The following is a 24,700-nucleotide window of genomic DNA, read 5'->3' as shown; positions in this document are numbered from 1 at the left end:
CTATTGCTATTTTGGAAAAATAAAGAAATTAAGTATATTATTTCTAATTATTTGATTTGGGCATTTTATTGAAAGTAATTTGTAAAAATTGATGAGCAAATAGTATTTTCTATATACATCTAGTGTTGGATTTAATTTGGGTTTCAATTACTCTATTCCCTAATTTTAGTAAAGTTACCAAAGTGCCCCTAACCCTAATTTTTGAAAATGAAACCCTAACCCATGACCCGGTTCACCCCCAACATTTCCTTGCTCTCAGCAGTGGCAACACACGCTGAGTTTCCTCTGTGTTCCTAAAAGAATGAATCAAAGAAAGAAAGAAAATAAACGAAGGGGAAGGGGAAAAGTAGGGAAGAGGAGAGGAGAAAAGGAATGACGTCGCCGGCGGGCATCACTGCCGCCGCGCCGTCGTGTTGCCGTTGTAGGAAAGGAAGCCGCGACCCATTGCCACGGGATGGAGGAGAGAACGCGCGCGCAGGGGGAGGAAGGGTCCAGCCTCGTCGCGCCGCCTCTGCTGTCCGTGCTACCGTCGTCGTCCAAGCTCGTCACCGCCAGTTGCGTCGTCGCCGTCTCTGTCCAGCGCCGCCGCAGATGATGGGTCGCCGAGAACTGCCACCGCTGCTGCCGTCTTCGTGGGGCTTGAGTTGCTGCGGTCGCTCCTCGCCGTGAAGCCCGTCGCGAGCGCCGCTGTCAGCATCGTGCTCCCTGGTGCCGTCGAGGAGCCACTGTGACTGCCTCCCTCTCTGCCGCCGAGGTCCTCCGCCGCTGGGTACAGAGAAGGGCAGCGTCGTGCAAATCAAAGAAAGGAGATGCCTTTCTGCCTCTGCTCCTGGGTTTTGGAATCTGATCAGGACGCCGCTGCCACCATCTGAGCTCGCTGCTGCTGATGATGGTAAGTCCAAACCGCCGCCGGCAAAGGGATTCAGGCCGCCGCAGGTGTTGCTGCCGGAGAAGGGAGCTGCATCTCCGTGATTCCGGCCGCCGGGAGAGGTTCTGTGACCTCTGGGAGCACCGCCGGAGCTCCGAACTCAGCTTTTGCCACTTGAGACCCTACTGCCGTCGCCGGAAAAGTTTGCCGGTAAGGGTTTTATTTAAGGTTTCTGTCCTTTTTGAATTCCGAGAATACCGTAGTCACTGCGTGTTGGTTTTAGTTGGCGCAATCGGAAATTGTCGTCGCTGCCGCTTGAGGTGGCTGCCGGGCTGCCGTTGAACCGGTTCAGAGACCGCCGCTGTTCCGGTTCAGTTGTTCCTTCTTCATTCGGTAAGCGTTTTCGATTTGAAAGCTCTCTAGTTACTATTCTGGCTTCATACACTAAGGTTTTGCGGCATCAATTGCTATACGATTGAGTTTCGGTTGTTGTATGTTACGATTAGAGTTGTTGAGATTGTTGCGAACGTGACTGGGAGCTGAGGTTGTGGTTGCCGTCAGTTCGGGTTGAGGCAGAAAGGACTCTGTTACGCGTTTGGGTTATGGAATTGCGTTCTAAGGTAGGGGCGCTTTCCAAAAACTATATTTTTATATATTGGAATTATTACATATGGGTACTGATGTGAGAAAATGTGTATTTGGTGATTGTATCGGCCTTATGTATTATTTGATTGACTCGAATGTTTATGAATGTTGGTTTGGCTGAGTTGTTGTGCGGCTTTGTGAAATGTAATGTTTTGAAGCTGATTCTTTAAATATTTGAAATCTGAGTTTAATCCTTTGAGGATTGGTTTGAATTGAGTCAATTGTTTTGATGATGTGAAAGATAGAATACACTTTGAAATTCAGCCTGGTTTGCTTTCACTGATTTGGTTTTGATAAATGATTTGTTGCTGAACCGATTCTTTAAAGCTTTGGAAATGAGTTAAATTGATTGATATTGAGTTGATTTCTGAAATAGTTTCCTTGAGATATGCCACTGAGGCGATTGTTGGATTTAGCTTGCTTTTGAATTGATTTCTGGTTTTGGGCTGTTAAAAAGGAATGAGAATCGGTTTAGTTGGGACCCGAACCGGGTGGCAAAAGTCCAAGTTTTAGGGGAGGTGCTGCCGAAATTTCTACAAAATCCTACTCTTGTTTGTAAAGTTATTTAAAAAGGGTTGGATTTGAGAAATTGTATTAATTGATTTATTAAGAGAATATTTATGTTTTCAAGCTTAATTTATTTAATGAACTTTATGCGTTGAGTTCGGCTTATTTAGAAACGAACTATTTGTACAGTTTGAATCACTGAAGGAAAGAATGATGCTCTAATATTGATTTCAATATAAAAAGGAGCTTTTAGTGATTTTAAAGGAATTTAGACTTTTGATTGAGTAATCAAGTTTGAGGCATTTTGGAAGAGTTAGAAAAATGGGTTCCAAAAAGAAACCTGAAAGTGGTTTGATTCAAATGAACCGGTTTCGTTTCAAATGAGTTGATTTTTGGACCGGGTTGGAACTTGTGATTTTGTATGATCGGTTTCATAATAAATTCAGTTTTATTTACTTGAACCGGGAATCTATGATTTTAAAAGTTTCAATGAATTTTAAGGAATTTATATAAGTTGACCTTCCCTAAAGACTTGGGACTCTGGCAAGAAACTTTTGTTATAAAATCCCATTGTTGGATGGGTGATTTTGAATGTTCCCAAAAAGAATCTTTAACTTTCCATGGTTTTGGAAGTTTTGGAAAGAGAATGCCGAGAGTGGCTTTGTTTTAAAAAGGGAACTCACTTTGAGTAAATTTGGCTTATGAGCCTGAGATGATTTGAGAACGAGATTTCTAAAGCCAAGGCTGAAAAGAGTTGCAACTTGATTTCAAAGTGAAACGATTTGAGAAAAAGTGATTTGTGGCTTAAATGCCGGTTTTATGAAATTGATGATGTTGAATGGTGGAGGTGCCATTTTGTTATGAGCCGGAATGGCTGTGTATAATATTGATTTATGGCGGATTGCCGAATGAGTTATGGGCCGTATGGCTGATTATGAATTATGAATTTAAGCCGGATGGCTGAGATGGATGTTGATCCATGGCTGGGACTGAATGAATATATGCTTGAGATACCTGGGTAGTAGCAAGGGTTGTGGTTCGTCCCACTTGCTCCAGGTCAGAGATTGTGACGCCTGGGTAGTAGCGGTAGTAGTGGTGATTCCACTCGCTCCAGGTTGAGCTTTTAAACACCCGCCTGGGTAGTAGCCGCAGTAGTGGTTATTCCACTGGCTCTGGGTTGAGCGGGCAGTAGCAAGGGAGTTGTAGCTCAAACCTACTTGCTCCGCGATGGGTGTTTCTGTCCATGGTTAGCTACCAGGACGTGTCGGGCTGGCTATATAACCGACAGATGATATCATCAGCCACTAGGGACAGGCATGCATCATATGCATTTATGTGACATTGTTTGGGTGTGCATATTGTACTCGGTTTGCCTATGTGATTAATTGCTAATTGTTCTACTTGCAATAACTGTTTGTTTGTGCTTGCATCTTCCTATTGTGTTTGCTACTGGGACTCTGTTAGATTGTGGTGATTGGCTGATGGTTGGATTGTTTGGGCCTAGGGCCGTGGTTGGAAAGAGATGAACTGATGGTTGATTTCGGTTTTGTGTTTCTGGTTTGGAATAAAATTATGAAAGGCTATTTTGGTTCAACACAGATAAACTGTTTTGAAAGGCTCTTGAGTTTTTTGAGAATTGAACTGTTCCTCTTTCAGAAAAGATTTTCAGACTTTACTTTTGTTGTAAACCGTTGTTTTTGAAAATGAAGCATAAGACGGTTATTAATCACTGGTACGGTTTATCTTCATGTATCCTATTACAGTAATTCCCAAAAACCCTCTACTGAGAACCCTTTCGAGGATGATGTTCTCACCCCCCTACAATTTTTCCCCTTTCAGGATATGGGCGCAGAAGTTACGAAGAGTTTATTTAGTTGTTGTTGAGAACTCTGTATTGCTTTAGTATATTTTGTACCCTCGCCTTTATCTTGATATGTTCTGTAAGAGGGATAGGAATTGTATTGGATTATGTTTGTAATATTATTTATATATATTTATGTATATATATGGATGTACTCTTTATGAGCTGTTGTAAGTTGAATGGTATTTGTGGATGTACGTTATCGAACGAAAGTATTTTTGGGAACGGTATTGCGGTCTAAAGTTTTAAAACAGGCTCATATTTTAGTATTAAATAATATAAGTGTCGTCGTAATGTCCGAGCTATCAGAGTCGCGCAGCCGGAAGCGTGAGCTTTGGTAGTTAGGGTGTTACATTATGGTATCAGAGCAGTTCTTCCTATAGAGCCTGAGGAATGGACTGACTATGCTTTAGTTGCATGCTCTGAGCGTTTGTCATGGAATAGGTCTTGTCAAATGACGAGAATTAGAGCTTTATGCACATGACGATCTATTGATTAACGCTGTTAGTCTTGCATTTTATAATTCTTGGTATTAAGTTTGGCCGGCTTAATACTAGTGAATTATGTATATGAAAGCACTGATGGGTTATCATAGATGAAATACGAGTTTTGAGTAAAGCGAATCGCAGGTTTTGGGAACGTTAGAAACTATTTCTCGAGGCTATTCAGTTGTGTGTCTTGAAATTCTATTCGTGTCGACCTGTTCTTTCATATCCTAACTTGAAGTTCTTGTTTGGTACTCCTCTTGAAAAGTAATTTGATGTTTCCACTCTATTTCTCTATTCATATGCATTCTTGTTTGACCTCAGTTGCATATGCTTGTTTGGAATCCTTGTTGCATCTGTCTTTCTCTGTTTGAGCTCTTTTTGATTCCTGTATTCATTGAAATAGCTTTGAACTTGTCCTATTGCGTTGTGCATTTTAACTCCGGATTCCGAGTTCATTCTTAGAGAACTTGTTGATTCAGTTTTCCTCTTATTTGACAGTGATTACAGCTAAATTTGAGATTTTTATAAAAATTGCTGTTGATTAGATATGTACTTATCTATATATGAATCTTTGAAGATTTTTTTTATACAGTTTAATAACTATTTATCTCTAATACCTCGCATGTACTTTTACTGGTTTACGGAACTGCACTTACTTTAAAAGTAAATTGACTTTCTAGTAATTCTACTATAGCTCCAGTGCACATCTTCATTTGATTATGTATTTGGATATTTTTCAAAATTTTGAAAAGAAAGGATTTACCACTTTTGTCTCGGTTGAGTTTCGTTTGATAAACTTTACTTAATTCATTTTGATTTGAGTTTGATTTAGCATACTACATGGTTTATGCCATTGTGGTTCTTTTGAAAATGTTGGACTCATAGCTTTCTTCTTATGAACGGACTCGTTCCTTCTTAAGCTTCTCACCTCTATGAATGTCATACGTGATTTTGTTTTCAACTAATCTTTTACATCTTGTGAAATTACCATTGATCTTGGTTTGTCCTCTCTTGTGAATCTCATCCGTATGTGAGTCAGTTTGATTCGTTTCAAATGAGTGCATTGTTTATTCTCTCATTTTCTCTACAAGAGTTTTTAGTTAAAGATTTATCTTTGAGAAATTACTAATGATTGAGTTGTCTTTTCCTATGACTTTTGTATTCTTTTGGATCAATTGAAAGCTTGTTTGATGACTCATGCCTAGTGAATCTTGTTTGGGCTACCTTGGTTTAAGATCCTTTCTTGCAAGGCTTGACTCCTTTTTAGTACATCTTAAACTTCTTGAATGTTCTCCTGAGATGGTGATTTTAAGAACACTTTTGGAGTCTTGTTTTGGACTTTTTAAAGAAGTTTTGAATTCTCTTGTAAGAAGTTTTAAACGGAATTTATTTTCTGTTGCATGATTTAGATTGAAACTATTGTTCAATATTGATGAAGTTAATTTAAAAATCGGCATGCACTATTTTAGATGAGGTTTTGGAGAACTTCCTTGTTTAGTGAAAACTGATTCGTTTGTAACGCACCACTTATTTCCTTTACCAAATTGTAAGCAAATTTTTACTTCGGAGTTTCTTTTCTAAAAAGAGTTTAACTTCCTCTTTCGTACTTGCTATAAATGTTATACATGCTTGTTTGAATATGAAATTTTGAGAATTTTTGAACAAGCATTTGATTTTCTTCCGAGTCTTCTGAACTACTTTTGGTTAAGATTGTGCACCTAACTATCTTTCTAAAATAGTTGAGGAAATATTTTTGCGCTTAGCCAAACCTGTGTACAGTTTGTTTTTAAAACTCTACATAATCTACTTCGATGTGAAATTGAACTAGAGCAAAGCCACGTTTATGCTTTTGTTACCCTCTTGAAGGATATTTGTTGATTAACTTTTCTTTTAGACTGCGAGGTGATTTTCCTGCAAGTTTTCGATTCTTTTAAGAACAATGTATTCAGAAGTACTTTTAATTATGCTCTTGAGTTTTGTGAGCTTTGCCTTGGGTTTGAGATATTCTCTTTTGTGAACCTCATACTTCTTCGACTCAGCTTGAATTTGTTCAAACTGATGCAATGATTTTCTTCTTATTGATCCTATTGAACTTCTTCGATCCAAGGGTCATCTTTGAAGTTGTCAATTGAATTGTGTCTAGCAAACTTCATTGCTTGAGTATCCTTGGTTATCTGGGATTGGATATATTCTCTCAAATCTATTATTGCTATCTTTGACATTTGACTCTCCTTTCTAAATCTTGTATCCTTCTGAGTAGACTCGAGAATTGTTTTGATATCACGTGCGACTTGTAGACGTAGTAACGCGATATGTTAGTTCTTTAAGACGTGATGTGTATACGGAAGTTGAAGCGGTAGGTGTGCAACGTATGAGTTGTGGGCGTTTTGTTCCTTGCGAACGGGTTTGTGGTTGTCAGGCTTGTGATCAAATTTGGGGTTTGTAAAGTGCTTGATGGAGTTGAAAAGTTGAAACTTTGAGGCTGATATGAGATTAGTGTGCGGAGGTTGAGCACGTCGTTTTAACTCCATCCTGTTTGATAGCCTTTGATGCCTTGCCCTTCTATCACATGATTGACCCATGTTATCTTTTACATTGAGCCTACCTTGTAACGTTTGCTTTGCAATCACACTCCTACCTTTACATCCTTATGCTTATGACAATCAAAGTATTTGAAAATCGTATATATGATTATATTTTCAGATATTTTTGCTTCTTCCTTAAATGTGTTCAAGGGTGAACTATTATGGAATTTCTTTCATTTTGTATCAATTTTCGAGGGCGAAAATTTTTATAAGGTGGGTAGAATGTAAGACCCAGAATCTTTGAAAAGTCTTATTATGATCAAGTCTCAAATCCTACAGTTATTTATAGCCTTAATTTCAGAAATTATTTTATTAAAGATAATTAAGGCAAGTTTTGATTTATTGAATTTGAGATGAGTTATGATTATTATCCAATTCTATAATTATTAGATTATTTTCTATATTTGAATTATAAAGTTGATAGTTATGAAATAATAAGGATTTTATATGATTTGGATTAGATAAGTAATATTTTAAATGTTACTATTGCTATTTTGGAAAAATGAAGAAATTAAGTATATTATTTCTAATTATTTGATTTGGGCATTTTATTGAAAGTAATTTGTAAAAATTGATGAGCAAATAGTATTTTCTATATACATCTAGTGTTGGATTTAATTTGGGTTTCAATTACTCTATTCCCTAATTTTAGTAAAGTTGCCAAAGGGCCCCTAACCCTAATTTTTGAAAATGAAACCCTAACCCATGACCCGGTTCACCCCCAACATTTTCTTGCTCTCAGCAGCGGCAACACACGCTGAGTTTCCTCTGTGTTCCTGAAAGAATGAATCAAAGAAAGAAAGAAAATAAACGAAGGGAAAGGGGAAAAGTAGGGAAGAGGAGAGGAGAAAAGGAATGACGTCGCCGGCGGGCATCATTGCCGCCGCGCCGTCGTGTTGCCGTTGTAGGAAAGGAAGCCGCGACCCATTGCCACGGGATGGAGGAGAGAACGCGCGCGCAGGGGGAGGAAGGGTCCAGCCTCGTCGCGCCGCCTCTGCTGTCCGTGCTACCGTCGTCGTCCAAGCTCGTCACCGCCAGTTGCGTCGTCGCCGTCTCTGTCCAGCGCCGCCGCAGATGATGGGTCGCCGAGAACTGCCACCGCTGCTGCCGTCTTCGTGGGGCTTGAGTTGCTGCGGTCGCTCCTCGCCGTGAAGCCCGTCGCGAGCGCCGCTGTCAGCATCGTGCTCCCTGGTGCCGTCGAGGAGCCACTGTGACTGCCTCCCTCTCTGCCGCCGAGGTCCTCCGCCGCTGGGTACAGAGAAGGGCAGCGTCGTGCAAATCAAAGAAAGGAGATTCCTTTCTGCCTCTGCTCCTGGGTTTTGGAATCTGATCAGGACGCCGCTGCCACCATCTGAGCTCGCTGCTGCTGATGATGGTAAGTCCAAACCGCCGCCGGCAAAGGGATTCAGGCCGCCGCAGGTGTTGCTGCCGGAGAAGGGAGCTGCATCTCCGTGATTCCGGCCGCCGGGAGAGGTTCTGTGACCTCTGGGAGGACCGCCGGAGCTCCGAACTCAGCTTTTGCCACTTGAGACCCTACTGCCGTCGCCGGAAAAGTTTGCCGGTAAGGGTTTTATTTGAGATTTCTGTCCTTTTTGAATTCCGAGAATACCGTAGTCACTGCGTGTTGGTTTTAGTTGGCGCAATCGGAAATTGTCGTCGCTGCCGCTTGAGGTGGCTGCCGGGCTGCCGTTGAACCGGTTCAGAGACCGCCGCTGTTCCGGTTCAGTTGTTCCTTCTTCATTCGGTAAGCGTTTTCGATTTGAAAGCTCTCTAGTTACTATTCTGGCTTCATACACTAAGGTTTTGCGGCATCAATTGCTATACGATTGAGTTTCGGTTGTTGTATGTTACGATTAGAGTTGTTGAGATTGTTGCGAACGTGACTGGGAGCTGAGGTTGTGGTTGCCGTCAGTTCGGGTTGAGGCAGAAAGGACTCTGTTACGCGTTTGGGTTATGGAATTGCGTTCTAAGGTAGGGGCGCTTTCCAAAAACTATATTTTTATATATTGGAATTATTACATATGGGTACTGATGTGAGAAAATGTGTATTTGGTGATTGTATCGGCCTTATGTATTATTTGATTGACTCGAATGTTTATGAATGTTGGTTTGGCTGAGTTGTTGTGCGGCTTTGTGAAATGTAATGTTTTGAAGCTGATTCTTTAAATATTTGAAATCTGAGTTTAATCCTTTGAGGATTGGTTTGAATTGAGTCAATTGTTTTGATGATGTGAAAGATAGAATACTCTTTGAAATTCAGCCTGGTTTGCTTTCACTGATTTGGTTTTGATAAATGATTTGTTGCTGAACCGATTCTTTAAAGCTTTGGAAATGAGTTAAATTGATTGATATTGAGTTGATTTCTGAAATAGTTTCCTTGAGATATGCCACTGAGGCGATTGTTGGATTTAGCTTGCTTTTGAATTGATTTCTGGTTTTGGGCTGTTAAAAAGGAATGAGAATCGGTTTAGTTGGGACCCGAACCGGGTGGCAAAAGTCCAAGTTTTAGGGGAGGTGCTGCCGAAATTTCTACAAAATCCTACTCTTGTTTGTAAAGTTATTTAAAAAGGGTTGGATTTGAGAAATTGTATTAATTGATTTATTAAGAGAATATTTATGTTTTCAAGCTTAATTTATTTAATGAACTTTATGCATTGAGTTCGGCTTATTTAGAAACGAACTATTTGTACAGTTTGAATCACTGAAGGAAAGAATGATGCTCTAATATTGATTTCAATATAAAAAGGAGCTTTTAGTGATTTTAAAGGAATTTAGACTTTTGATTGAGTAATCAAGTTTGAGGCATTTTGGAAGAGTTAGAAAAATGGGTTCCAAAAAGAAACCTGAAAGTGGTTTGATTCAAATGAACCGGTTTCATTTCAAATGAGTTGATTTTTGGACCGGGTTGGAACTTGTGATTTTGTATGATCGGTTTCATAATAAATTCAGTTTTATTTACTTGAACCGGGAATCTATGATTTTAAAAGTTTCAATGAATTTTAAGGAATTTATATAAGTTGACCTTCCCTAAAGACTTGGGACTCTGGCAAGAAACTTTTGTTATAAAATCCCATTGTTGGATGGGTGATTTTGAATGTTCCCAAAAAGAATCTTTAACTTTCCATTGTTTTGGAAGTTTTGGAAAGAGAATGCCGAGAGTGGCTTTGTTTTAAAAAGGGAACTCACTTTGAGTAAATTTGGCTTATGAGCCTGAGATGATTTGAGAACGAGATTTCTAAAGCCAAGGCTGAAAAGAGTTGCAACTTGATTTCAAAGTGAAACGATTTGAGAAAAAGTGATTTGTGGCTTAAATGCCGGTTTTATGAAATTGATGATGTTGAATGGTGGAGGTGCCATTTTGTTATGAGCCGGAATGGCTGTGTATAATATTGATTTATGGCGGATTGCCGAATGAGTTATGGGCCGTATGGCTGATTATGAATTATGAATTTAAGCCGGATGGCTGAGATGGATGTTGATCCATGGCTGGGACTGAATGAATATATGCTTGAGATACCTGGGTAGTAGCAAGGGTTGTGGTTCGTCCCACTTGCTCCAGGTCAGAGATTGTGACGCCTGGGTAGTAGCGGTAGTAGTGGTGATTCCACTCGCTCCAGGTTGAGCTTTTAAACACCCGCCTGGGTAGTAGCCGCAGTAGTGGTTATTCCACTGGCTCTGGGTTGAGCGGGCAGTAGCAAGGGGGTTGTAGCTCAAACCTACTTGCTCCGCGATGGGTGTTTCTGTCCATGGTTAGCTACCAGGACGTGTTGGGTTGGCTATATAACCGACAGATGATATCATCAGCCACTAGGGACAGGCATGCATCATATGCATTTATGTGACATTGTTTGGGTGTGCATATTGTACTCGGTTTGCCTATGTGATTAATTGCTAATTGTTCTACTTGCAATAACTGTTTGTTTGTGCTTGCATCTTCCTATTGTGTTTGCTACTGGGACTCTGTTGGATTGTGGTGATTGGCTGATGGTTGGATTGTTTGGGCCTAGGGCCGTGGTTGGAAAGAGATGAACTGATGGTTGATTTCGGTTTTGTGTTTCTGGTTTGGAATAAAATTATGAAAGGCTATTTTGGTTCAGCACAGATAAACTGTTTTGAAAGTCTCTTGAGTTTTTTGAGAATTGAACTGTTGCTCTTTCAGAAAAGATTTTCAGACTTTACTTTTGTTGTAAACCGTTGTTTTTGAAAATGAAGCATAAGACGGTTATTAATCACTGGTACGGTTTATCTTCATGTATCCTATTACAGTAATTCCCAAAAACCCTCTACTGAGAACCCTTTCGAGGATGATGTTCTCACCCTCCTACAATTTTTCCCCTTTCAAGATATGGGCGCAGAAGTTACGAAGAGTTTATTTAGTTGTTGTTGAGAACTCTGTATTGCTTTAGTATATTTTGTACCCTCGCCTTTATCTTGATATGTTCTGTAAGAGGGATAGGAATTGTATTGGATTATGTTTGTAATATTATTTATATATATTTATGTATATATATGGATGTACTCTTTATGAGCTGTTGTAAGTTGAATGGTATTTGTGGATGTACGTTATCGAACGAAAGTATTTTTGGGAACGGTATTGCGGTCTAAAGTTTTAAAACAGGCTCATATTTTAGTATTAAATAATATAAGTGTCGTCGTAATGTCCGAGCTATCAGAGTCGTGCAGCCGGAAGCGTGAGCTTTGGTAGTTAGGGTGTTACATAAACTTACCAGAAGGAAGAGCGACGAACGGCTGATGGTTGTAAATAATTTGTTACCTAGATTATTTTTTATCAATAGTAGATGTAAGCTTACTAGTTGTAATTTTTTTCATAGTGGGAGTACATAAGAAGTACATATTATATAACGTGTAATAACTCAACAAATGATTTTAAGGCATTTTCATTCTTTTGAAGATGAAAAGAACTTATTTTTCTATTTCATCAAACCATCAACATCACAGCTTAAATAGTTTAGGACATAAGATTTATTCATGAAAAAAATAAAAAATTTCTTAAAATATATTTGTTGATTTATTATTACTTTTGTACAATGTACTCCTTATGTACTCCCATTTAAAAAAATTACAACAAGTAAGCTTACATCTACTATTGATAAAAAAATAATCTAAAAATTTTGATTGCATTTCTAAAAGCACGTATATCTTTATCAAAAGCACATTTCCTACCTCCTGTTTGCCAACCTTGTTATCCTCTTTAATTACATATTACTAAATTATATTTTTTCACAGTCTTCCGATTCTTATTCTTTATATCATTTAAGTATGACATTCCCATAACAAAATTTCTAATACATTCTCTGAGTTGATCACAATTTTCAAATTGATAATACAAAAGATCACTTTCATAATAATAAAAAACATACACCTCTTTCTTTTTTTTCTTCATCTATCTCTTTCTGTTGTGATATTCCTTGAATAAAAGGCATGTTCAAAGAAAATGAAAGTAATACAGCAGTGAAATGATTGAAATGCAAATGTGTTTTCATCCGTCACTAATAACTTAACTTTATTATTACAATGGTATTTATATTCCGCTTCCCAAATAATAATTTCATCCCTTGCCACATTTTTAACTAGAATTTTATTCTTAAAAATTTCATTTTCCTCTAAATATATATCCATTATTTTACTGAATAAAAGAAAGAAGAAAGTTGTAAATATAGGGATGACACAAGGAAGAACGACGAATGGCTGATGGTTGTAAATAATAATTTGTTACCTAAATTATTTTTTATCAATAGTAGATGTAAGCTTACTTGTTGTAATTTTTTTCATAGTGTGAGTACATAAGAAGTACATAGTATATAAGGTGTAATAACTCAACAAATGTTTTTAAGGCATTTTTCATTCTTTTGAAAATGAAAAGAACTTATTTTTTTATTTCATCAAACCGTCAACATCACAGCTTAAATAGTTTAGGACATAAGATTTATTCATGAAAAAAATAAAAAATTCCTTAAAAAATATTTGTTGATTTATTATTACTTTTATACTATGTACTCCTTATGGACTCCAATTTAAAAAAAATTACAACAAGTAAGCTTACATCTACTATTGATAAAAAAAATAATCTAAAAATTTTGATAGCATTTCTAAAAGCATGTATATCTTAATCAAAAGCACAATTTCCTACCACGCCAACCTTGTTATCCTCTTTAGCTACATATTACTAAATTATATTTTTTTCTCGGTCTTCCGACTCTTAAATGTAAGTGTGTTTTCATCCGTCACTAATAGCTTAACTTTATTATTACAATGGTTTTTAAATTCCGCTTCCCAAATAATAACTTCATCTCCTGCTACCTTTTTAACTAGTATTTTATCCTTAAAAATTTCATTTTCCTCTAAATATATATCCATTATTTTACTGAATAAAAGAAAGAAGAAAGTTATAAATATAGGGATGACACAGGTAAACTTACCAGAAGGAAGAGCGACGAACGGCTGATGGTTGTAAATAATAATTTGTTACCTAGATTATTTTTTATCAATAGTAGATGTAAGCTTACTTGTTGTAATTTTTTTCATAGTGGGAGTACATAAGAAGTACATATTATATAAGGTGTAATAACTCAACAAATGTTTTTAAGGCATTTTCATTCTTTTGAAGATGAAAAGAACTTATTTTTCTATTTCATCAAACCATCAACATCACAGCTTAAATAGTTTAGGACATAAGATTTATTCATGAAAAAAATAAAAAATTCCTTAAAATATATTTGTTAATTTATTATTACTTTTATACAATGTACTCCTTATGTATTCCCATTTAAAAAAATTACAACAAGTAAACTTACAACTACTATGGATAAAAAAATAATCTAAAAATTTTGATTGCATTTCTAAAAGCACGTATATCTTCATCAAAAGCATATTTCCTACCTCTTGTTTGCCAACTTTGTTATCCTCTTTAATTACATATTACTAAATTATATTTTTTTCACAGTCTTCCGACTCTTATTTTTTATATCATTTAAGTATGACATTCCCATAATAAAATTTCTAATACATTCTCTGAGTTGATCACAACTTTCAAATTGATAATACAAAAGATCACTTTCATAATAATAAAAAACATACACCTCTTTCTTTTTTTCTTCAAATATCTCTTTCTGTTGTAATATTCCTTGAATAAAAGGCATGTTTAAAGGCATGTTTAAAGAAAATGAAAGTAGTACAGCAGTGAGATGATTGAAATGTAAGTGTGTTTTCATCCGTCACTAATAGCTTAACTTTATTATTACAATGGTATTTATATTCCGCTTCCCAAATAATAATTTCATCCCCTGCCACCTTTTTAACTAGAATTTTATCCTTAAAAATTTCATTTTCCTCTAAATATATATCCATTATTTTACTACATAAAAGAAAGAAGAAAGTTGTAAATATAAGGATGACACGGGTAAACTTATCAGAAGGAAGAGTGACGAACGGCTGACGGTTGTAAATAATAATTTGTTACCTAAATTATTTTTTATCAATAGTAGATGTAAGCTTACTTGTAATTTTTTTCATAGTGGGAGTACATAAGAAGTACGTAGTATATAAGATGTAATAATTCAACAAATATTTTTAAAGCATTTTTCATTCTTTTGAAGATAAAAAGAACTTATTTTTCTATTTCATCAAACCATCAACATCACAGCTTAAATAGTTTAGGACATAAGATTTATTCATTAAAAGAATAAAAAATTCCTTAAAAAATATTTGTTGATTTATTACTACTTTTATACTATGTACTCCTTATGTACTCTCATTTAAAAAAATTACAACAAATAAACTTATATCTACTATTGATAAAAAAAAATCTAAAAATTTTGATGGCATTTCTAAAAGCACATATATCTTCATCAAAAACGAATTTCGTACCTCCTGTTTGCCAACCTTGTTATCCTGTTTAGTTACATATTACTAAATTATATTTTTTTCTCAGTCCTCTTATTCTTCGTATCATTTAAGTATGACATTCCCATAACAAAATTTCTAATACATTCTCTGAGTTGATCACAACTTTCAAATTGATAATATAAAAGATCACTTTCATAATAATAAAAAATATACACTCTTTCTTCTTCTCTCCATCTATTTCTTTCGGTTGTGATATTCCTTGAATAAAATGAAAGTAGTACTGCAGTGATTGAAATGCAAGTGTGTTTTCATCCGCCACTAATAGTTTAACTTTATTAGTACAATGGTATTTATATTCTGCTTTCCAAATAATAATTTCATCTCCTCCACTTTTTTATCTAGAATTTTATCCTTAAAATTTTTATTTTCCTCCAAATATATATCCATGATTTTTCTGGATAAAAAAAGAAAGTTGTAAATATAGAGATGACAAGGGTAAACTTACCAGAAGGAAGAGCGAACAACCGCTGACGGTTGTAAATAATAATTTGTTACCAGATTATTATTTTTTATCAATAATAGATGTAGGCTTACTTGTTGTAATTTTTCCGACATGTATAGAAGAAGAGAAAACAAATAATGGTGAAGAGAGCATAGGAAGGAAGAAGAGAGAAAAATTGGAGATATATCAAATTTTGAAATTTTAATACAGGAAAGAAGATGAAGAATGTATAAGGTTTGCGGAAGAAGAGGGAGAAGTTGGGGCTGGGGATATATCAAATTTTGAAATTTGAATAAAAGAAGATTAAGGTTTGCGGAAGGTTGTGCACTTGTGCTGCTGTCCCATAGAGTGATATGAAACCGGACGGGACCGTAAAATTTTTTAAAATGAATAGGGTAAGGTGTAATAACTCAACAAATATTTTTTTAAGGAATTTTTTATTCTTTTGAAAATAAGAACTTATTTTTCTAGTTCATCAAACCATCAACATCATAGTTTGAATAGTTTAGGATATGAGATTTCTTCATGAAAAGAATAAAAAATTCTTTAAAAAATATTTTTGAGTTATTACTACTCTTATACGATGTACTCCTTATGTACTCCCATTAAAAAGAATTACAACAAGTAAGCTTACATCTAAAAATTTTGATGACATTTTTAAAAGCACATATATCTTCGTCAAAAGCACATTTCCTACTTCCTGTTTGTCAACCTTGTTCTTCTTGCTCAATTTCCATAGAAAATCCTCTTTTATTATATATTACTAAATTATATTTTTTTCTCAATCCTCTGAATCTCAACTTTCAAATTGAAAATATAAAAGATCACCTTCAAAATAATAAAAAACATACACCTACTCTTTCTTCTCTCCATCTATTTTTTTTATTGTGATATTCATTGAATAAAATACTCAGAAGACATGTTCAAAGAAAACTGAAAGTGATTGAGATGCAAGTGTGTTTTCATCAGCTACTGGTAGCTTAACTTTATTATTACAATGGTATTTATATTTCGCTTCCCAAATAATACTTTCATCTCCTGCCACCTTTTTAACTAGAGTTTTATCGTTAAAAATTTTATTTTCCTCCAAATATATATGCATGATTTTCTTGGATAAAAGAAAGAAGAAAGTTGTAAATATAAGAATGATACAGGTAAACTTATCAAAAGGAAGAGTGATTAACTGCTGACGGTTGTAAATAATAATATTACCTAGATTATTTTTTTATCAAATAGTAGATGTAAGCTTACTTGTTGTAATTTTTTTTATAGTGGGAGTATATAAAGAGTAAATAATATATAAGATGTAATAACTCTAACAAATATTTTTTAAGGAATTTTTCATTCTTTTGAAAATGAGAACTTATTTTTCTGGTTCATCAAACCATCAACATCACAGCTTGAATAGTTTAGGACATGAGATTTCTTCGTGAAAAGAATAAAAAATTTCTTAAAAAGTATTTGTGGAGTTATTACTACTTTTATACTATGTACTCTTTATGTACTCCCATTATAAAAAAAAGGAAGTGCTAGGTAAACAATGACTATCTTGAACAACATGAACAACCACCAATCAAATAAAAATACACTACATCCTAATTTAATGCTACTAATTAAATTTAATATTAATTTACTCTTTTATCCCTATTAATTCACATTGTTCACACTAGGAGTGCCAATGGATAGGGTAGGGTAGGGTTTGGAGCCAACCATAACCCTACCCGTGGGTTGAGATTTTTATATAAACTCAACCCTACCCTACCCGTGGGTTGAGAATATCTCAACCCTAACTCTACCCGCTCTTAACCCGCGGGTACCCGACCCTACCTGCGGGTACCCGACCCTGCGGGTTACAAAAAAAGATACAACATTATTATATAACTTGATGATAATTTAAATTAGAACTGACTTTTATGTAAAAAAATAAAATTAAATTATCAATTAATGATCTTTTTTTAATGACTAAGGATCTTTTGTATTTAGTGAAAAGTCTTTGGTTAAACATCCACTTAAAACATATTTTTATATAAGTATATAACATATACATATATAGGGTGCGGATTGGTCAGGTAGGGTTGAGGCACAACCCGCACCCTACCCGACTCGCACGAAAACTCTACCCGCACCCTACCCTACCCGCTGCGAATCGGGTTGGCAACCCTACCCGACCAGGTGAGGTCGGGTAGGGTACCCGCGGATAGGGTACATGTTGCCACCCCTAGTTCACACATTGTTCAAAAATGTTGTTGGTTACCTATACTTTTCCTAAAAAAATTACAACAAGTAAGCTTACATCTACTATTGATAAAAAAAATAATCTAAAAATTTTGATGGTATTTCTAAAAGCATATATATATTCTTCAAAAGCACCTTTCCTACTTCCTATTTGCTAATCTTGTTCTTCTTACTCAATTTCCATAGAAAATCATCTTTCGTTACTTATTACTAAATTATATTTTTTTCTCAGTCTTTGACTCTTATTCTTTATATCATTTAAGTATGACATTTTCGTAACAAAATTTTTAATACATTCTCTAAGTTGATTCCAACTTTCAAATTGAAAATATAAAAGATCACTTTTATAATAATAAAAAACATCACGTCCTTCTTCTTCTCTCCATCTATCTCTTTCTGTTGTGATATTCCTTGAATAAAATGCTCAAAAGGCATGTTCAAAGAAAACTGAAAATTGAAATGTAAGTGCGTTTTCATCCGCCACTAATAGCTTAACTTTATATTCCGCTATTACTTTTTTTAACTAGAATTTTATCGTTAAAATTTTCATTTTCCTCCAAATATATATCCATGATTTTCCTGGATAAAAGAAAAAATAAAGTTGTAAATATATGGATGACACAGGTAAACTTACCAGAAGGAAGAGCGACCAACGGCTGACGACAGCGATGAATAACAATTTTGCTGGACGACGAAGATGATTCTCCTCTCACCCGACGAAGACGGCAACGCTTCTTCCTCTTACGCGACGATTCTCTTCGGGCAGGCATGCGATGACGACGCTCTCCTCGGACAGGTTTTTCAGGCGCACGACGACGGTGTTTCAGTGACCTTTAGAGTGAGAAGGGGAAGCAGGAGAAGGGGAAGCGCAGCGGTGAAGGGGGAGGAGGGTGGCGGATGGCGGTGAGAGGAGAGTTGGAGAGAATTTGTGAAAGGTTTTAAGTTTTGCTGAATTTGAGAAGAGAGGAGCAACAACCTTTACGTTATGTTTGGTTGGAAAGAAAGAAATTGAGAGGAAGAAAATAAAAAGGAAAGAAAGAAAAGAAAAGAAATTGAGTGAATTTTTTTTTAAAATGTATTTGGATAGAAAAAAAATAAAAAGAAAAGAAATATTATAAAAAGATATTTTTATCCTTGTATTATAAAATATATTGAACAAAGTGAAAGGATAATATTAGAAGTATAGAGAGAAAATAAGTTTTCTTTCTCTTTTCTTTCCAACATTGAAGAGAAAAAAAATTGGTGAATTCATAAATTTTTTTTATTCCTTTTCTTTTTTCTTTAATTTTTTTTAACAACCAAATAATAAAAAATAATTATTTTTTTTCTCATTTCCTTTTTTCTTTTTTCTTTCCTTTCATTTTTTCTTCAAACAAACATAAGGAGTTAGAGTTTCATGTTAAACAAAATTGGAACAGAAGCATTTATCTTTTTTTTCTGGTCATAAGAAGCTTTTTTTTTTTGTCAAGTACCAGGTCAGAATAACCCGACCCAAAATCTGTATCTCTCTTAAATTAAATTTTGTTTTAAGAAAATTGAATTTTTGATAGGCCCAACTGTAAGTTTAAACAATTAACAATCACAAAGCTTCCTGACAAAAAAAGGTCACAAAGCCCAATTTTACTGACCCAAAACAATCATTGATAGGAGCTAACAATACGCCTAACATGTCTTTAGTTTGTGTTTTTATTTTGAGATTACTGAATGAAAAATTAAATATGCTATTAAAATTACCATACTTCATATTAAAATTATGAAAAAAAACTTCGTGTTAAAAACTTTTTGTCAATTTAGGTCAGTAGTTTTTATCAAGTAATTACACCATAAATTTTGGCTATACTTGTTATTTATTATGTAAGATGGTTACTTTCACTTAGTACTAATATATAATATATAATATATAATAAATACTTTTTATATTTTTACATGATAATAACTGTGCATTTAATCAATAGTTTGCAACTAGAGAAAGTCACGAGTTATGGTCTTGGCTGACACAAACAATTAGAGATAAAGATATCAATGGTCTAGGATATTAAAGAACTTTAGTTATTGAGTATTTATATGTTTTATTTATTTATTATTTAAACAATTATTTCATATAATTAGATTAGGTGTTATTGATCAAAAGAGTAAATTATTATTTTTACTCATAAAAGTTGAACATGCTGACACATCTGTCTATAAAAGATAAAAATTACCTTTTGTACCCATAAAAAATTGATTTCGCAAGCAAAATTATCCAAACCCTAAATAATTACATGAAATCTCCAAACTATCCCTTTCTCTTCTCTCACGCACCCACCCTCACTCACTATCTACAACACCTAAACCACCACTGCCGTAGCATCATCTCTCTTTCTCTCTCTCTCTCTCTCTCTCTCTTACACTCACTCACTTTTCCTCTCTCACCTCTTGAACATCAACATAGTCTAGTCGCTATCTTCTTCAAAATCACAAAAAAGAACAAACTCGGATCAAATTGAAGAATAGAACATACATAGATTCAAAATAAAACCCTAATTTCTTAGAACCTTCAATTTCTCAGATTCAAGATCACTATTTTCGTTGCAAATAACACAGAACATTAATTCGATTTTGGCGACGCTGGGAGGAGATGACGAAAACGCATCGCTAGGAGGAGAAGAGAGCAGCGACGCCGAAGATACGACATTTGAAAAAGGATGGAACTCAATGTTGGAGAAGTTGTGGTTGCAGAAAATAGAGGACTCAAAATTGCTACTTCCTGAATCCAAAAACCTTCCGAAGAAGAAGAAGAAAAAGAGGAGGGGAGGAGAAGATGGAGCTCGTGACAGCAAAAGGAGGAACCACCATTAATACACAAAAGAGAGAGAAGAACGATAGAGATGAGAGAGACATCAATAGGGAAAGAAGAGGAAGGAGAAAAGTGCGAAGAGGGAGGAGAGAAAGTGAGAGGGACGATTAAAGAAGATCGAATACAAGGAAGAGAGAGAGTGCGGAAAGGGGAGGGTGTTGTACCAATGGAGTTCATGGTTTAGATGAAGATGAAGAGGAAGAGACTCATCAAGGGTAGTTTGGGGATTTTATATAATTATTTAGGGTTTGGGTAGTTTTGCTTGCGAAATCAATTTTTTATGGGTACAAATGGTAATTTTTATCTTCTATGGGTAGATATGTCAGCATTTTTAACTTTTATGGGTAGAAATAGTAGTTTACTCTTAATCAAAATGATAATGTGTGTCTTATGTAATAAATTTATTAAAATTATTTTTTATTTGTTCATTGGATGTGAGTTCACTTGACAAGCATGGTGTGGTTGGTTATTTATTATTAAAAGGATATGGACTATTCCAGATACACTCAAGCAACACTTTGAAAATTAGACGGATATACTATCGAAAAAGATGAAGAGAAAGAGGTGGTTGATTAGTTTTTTTTGCTGTTATTAAGACAATTTGGTTAAAAAGAAATGATAGAATCTTCAACAATCAGTGTTCAAGTGTGGTGAAAATTATTAACAGATCCTTTACAAGATCTAATGAGTGGATAGGTGGCGAATCTTTTGGTTGTTGATAGTAATGTCAGAAATGACTATGGATTTTTTTCGATAATTTTAAGGTTGTCAATTGTTATTTTTTTTCTCTTTTGCTCCACCTTGTTGTGTTGAGCTCCTTTTATTTAAAAAAAAAAAACTATTTTATATAATTAGTATGTCTTACTAATTGTATTTTATTTAAAATAGTTAAATTATATTTTATATAGCATCCTTTAAAGTATGAACAACCTTGCCACATTTAGAAGTTGCACTATTTTTTATACCATTTTCTTCTTGTTGTTGTGTAAACATCATTTGAAAAATTATTTGTGATTGGGACATTCTATAAAAAATTAGGTAATATATTAATATGTGTATTTATACAAATCTTTCAAACGATCGGTGTATATAATCAATTGTTTTCTTTAACTAATCAATTGGATAGGATTGGCAATGGGTATGGTATGGTTTAGGCTCTATCCTAACCTTATTCGTGAGTTGAAAATTTTTTTAAAATTCTACCCTACCCTACTCGCAGATTAAGAATCTCTCGACCCTAACCCTATCCGTATTCTATGATTCTAAACCCTACCCGCAGAAAATCAAAATTTTTCAAATAAATATAAAATTCAATCATTCCAAAATTCATACATGTTAATAAAAAACTGAGTGAACCTAATTTAAGAAATGGCATTGGGATTTCTTAATTCACTTAGTGTAATATGTGATATGTCAATTTGAATTTTATTTTTAAATTTTTTTTTATTTTAGATTAACTTTATAAAAAGAATAAAAATATTAAATAGCTAGTTTAATGGTTATTATATCTCAATCCCTAATTCTCTCTCACTCTTTTTTTTCATACAGACAAAACTAACCCTCCTTGGACGAAAATTCTTCACTTTCTCGGACTTTGACAAAAACTCTTCACTTTAAAGTTTAAACCAACTAAAATTGGTCCAAATATAATTTCTTCTTGCCTGCATTAAGCTGCAAGCCTCCAACACTAATTCTTATCAATAGAATTTGTTGTTGAATCCTAGAAAAACTCAGAAACCACACTGAATAACACTAATCTGGAAGTGACAGGTTCTGACACATGTTTCCGGCGGTTTTCACTGTTCTTACGCCCTATAATCTCTCTGCTTTCATCCCAATCAACACAAGACTCTCAATCTTCTCAAAATCAAATTCCAAACTCTCTCTCCTTCCGAGGGTCAGTAGTAACGGTCTTGATTCCACCTCACAACGCTCTTCATCCCTTTCGCTTTCAATATGTTCAAATTCCCTCTCTCTCGTTTCTTTTCCTTGTTTATTGTGATATATATTTATTAGAACCTTATAGCTAAGTGTCACACTTTTGAAGGCCATGCTGTTTCATTCAAAGATGTTATGTTAGAACAATTTAGTTATTTTTTGAAGTTTAAATAAGAGATTGGGTTGTTATTTGAATATATTATTATGTTGATGCGGAGTAATGAAATCAGCCTTGTGCCGATATGCTTTGTTAGTTAGCGATACCAGGAAATATTATTCAAAATTTAGGGGTTTTGATTTTGATACATAAACTGTTTGTTCCTTGAAGTAGTAAAACTTTGGTAGTGTGTGTGCATAATATAAATTCAATATAGATAGCTATTTCATTTTATGTAATACTTACTTTTAATAGAAGAAGAAATCTGTTAAGAAACAAGAAGATTACAAGATAAGAGGAAAAAATTTCTTCTTTCCATCGGTTAGCTAGAAGGAAAATTTTATATGGATAATTGTATTATTATTTACTTATCTTCATATTTTTCTTTTATGTGGCCTTATTTTCCGTATGTTAGGCCTAGATCATGATCCTCTAGTTAGAGAGCAAGCTATAATTGCTCTCTGGAAATATTCACTTGGTGGAAAGAAGTGTATTGACACTAATGCAATTTTCTAGTTGTATTAATCTTACTGCAAACCTCCTTAGATCAGAGTTTAGTGTGACATGTGAGGCAGCTACATGTCTTTTTGCGATCAATATCTTCAGTCAATCTATATAGGAACTGTTACGGCCTGGCCTAAACTGCTAGCGGGCCGGTTCGACCCGAGCACCACCCGACTCGGACGGTCGGGAGCGAGACGCTCAGTCATCGACCCGGACACGCATCCCAGACAGCTACGCTACAGCTATGAGAAGGAAACATTAAGGAAGGTGGGCCTGTCCTTGATGGGCCCACCTCTGACATGGTATATATAGAGAAGGTCCTATCCTTCCCCCAAGGTACGTTACATGCCATTTACCCTTTTTCGCCTGCACACATCACTGACTAGAGCGTCGGAGTATCTTTGCAGGTGACACCCTCTTCTCCATACGAAGAGCTCGGAACGTCGGCTACACTCCCTTCAACCCAGCAACCCGGAACCAAGTGATTCCCCTCTCATTAATCAAAGTACTAACCCGAACCGTCCGGTACCCGACCTACCGAACAGGAACATTGTAGTAGATAGTGGAGCAGTAGAAGAGATAAATATATTTTTGAGGTAATCGCCCTTGGCCACTGAGGTTATGACCTCTTATTCTGTAAATTTCATTCATATTCACATATTTCACTGGTGTTTAAAATTGAGAATCTTTTGTATTCATTTTTGGCAGGTGAAGGAGCAGAGTATGGCTACACTCTGGAATTTATCTGTTGATGAGAAGCTCTGCATAAGAATGGCAAAGAGTGACATTCTACCATTATCTATTAAATACCTTGATGATGAGGATATGAAAGTAAAGGAAGTTGCAGAGGCATTTTGGCAAATTTAGCATCGAACCGCAATAATCATGACGTGATGGTTGAAGTAGGTGCTATACCAAAATTGGTGAGGATTCCTCTGTGTTTATTGGAACGTTGTTACTCTTCTAATAATATATACATATTACATGCCATCCTGGTTTTACATGCTGAAAAGTATGATTTTGATCCTCTTTTTCAAAAAATGTGCATCTCCTATTGCTGAAGAAGACATGACAGCAACTGCTTCACCACAAAAATAAAGATGTTTCTTTTTTATGAGAGTTTTGGAGCTAGAGATTTTTAAAGATAAGTGATTTTGATCTATGAGTATTCATAGAGTATGAGAAGCAAACAAAAGAGGAGAAAGGTTAAGAAGAGGCAAAGAAAGTCAGAACTTAGAACCCTATTGAGTGTGAGTGGTTAGTAAAGGGTAAATGATAGACATAACAGTCAATTTATCTATTTTTAATATTTTTTGTAACGTTTACTGTCAAGAGAGACCTAATTAAAAAAAATTGGTATAGGGACCTAATTAAAAGAAAAAAAAGTATAGAGACCTAATTGAAAATTTAACAAAATTATAGGGACCAACAAAATAATTAAACCTATATAATATATTAGGGACACGGGTAGGACCTGCAGGCAAACCCGCATTGCTCTCTATCCTACCCGAACGGGTTGGTCCAGATTATGTGGTATGTTTTGTCCGCCCTACAATTGGATCCCTCAACCGATCAATTAGATAGGTAATAAAATTGATTCACTTACACAAAATGGACTTTTTGCTCGTAAAACAATCGATTGTTTTAGAGAAAAATATTTCTTTACTAGTCAATCGATTTCTTGAATAAAAAATCGATTGTTTTACGA

General features: G+C 35.1%; 1 long non-coding RNA gene across 1 annotated transcript; it reads left to right on the top strand.

The window, feature by feature from the left end:
• The first annotated feature begins 21,937 nt into the window (after positions 1-21,937).
• Positions 21,938-24,004, top strand: LOC148578497 (uncharacterized). The gene is made up of 3 exons (XR_015899778.1): positions 21,938-23,328; positions 23,400-23,588; positions 23,701-24,004. It is a non-coding gene; the product is annotated as an uncharacterized LOC148578497 (long non-coding RNA).
• The last annotated feature ends 696 nt before the right edge of the window (positions 24,005-24,700 follow it).

The sequence above is a fragment of the Arachis ipaensis genome, chromosome B1, assembly GCF_059453495.1.
Source record: "Arachis ipaensis isolate K30076 ecotype BB chromosome B1, ASM5945349v1, whole genome shotgun sequence".
NCBI classification, from domain to species: domain Eukaryota; kingdom Viridiplantae; phylum Streptophyta; class Magnoliopsida; order Fabales; family Fabaceae; genus Arachis; species Arachis ipaensis.
The sequence above is the reverse complement of the archived record's forward strand: the minus strand, read 5'-3'. Positions and strand labels throughout refer to the sequence as shown.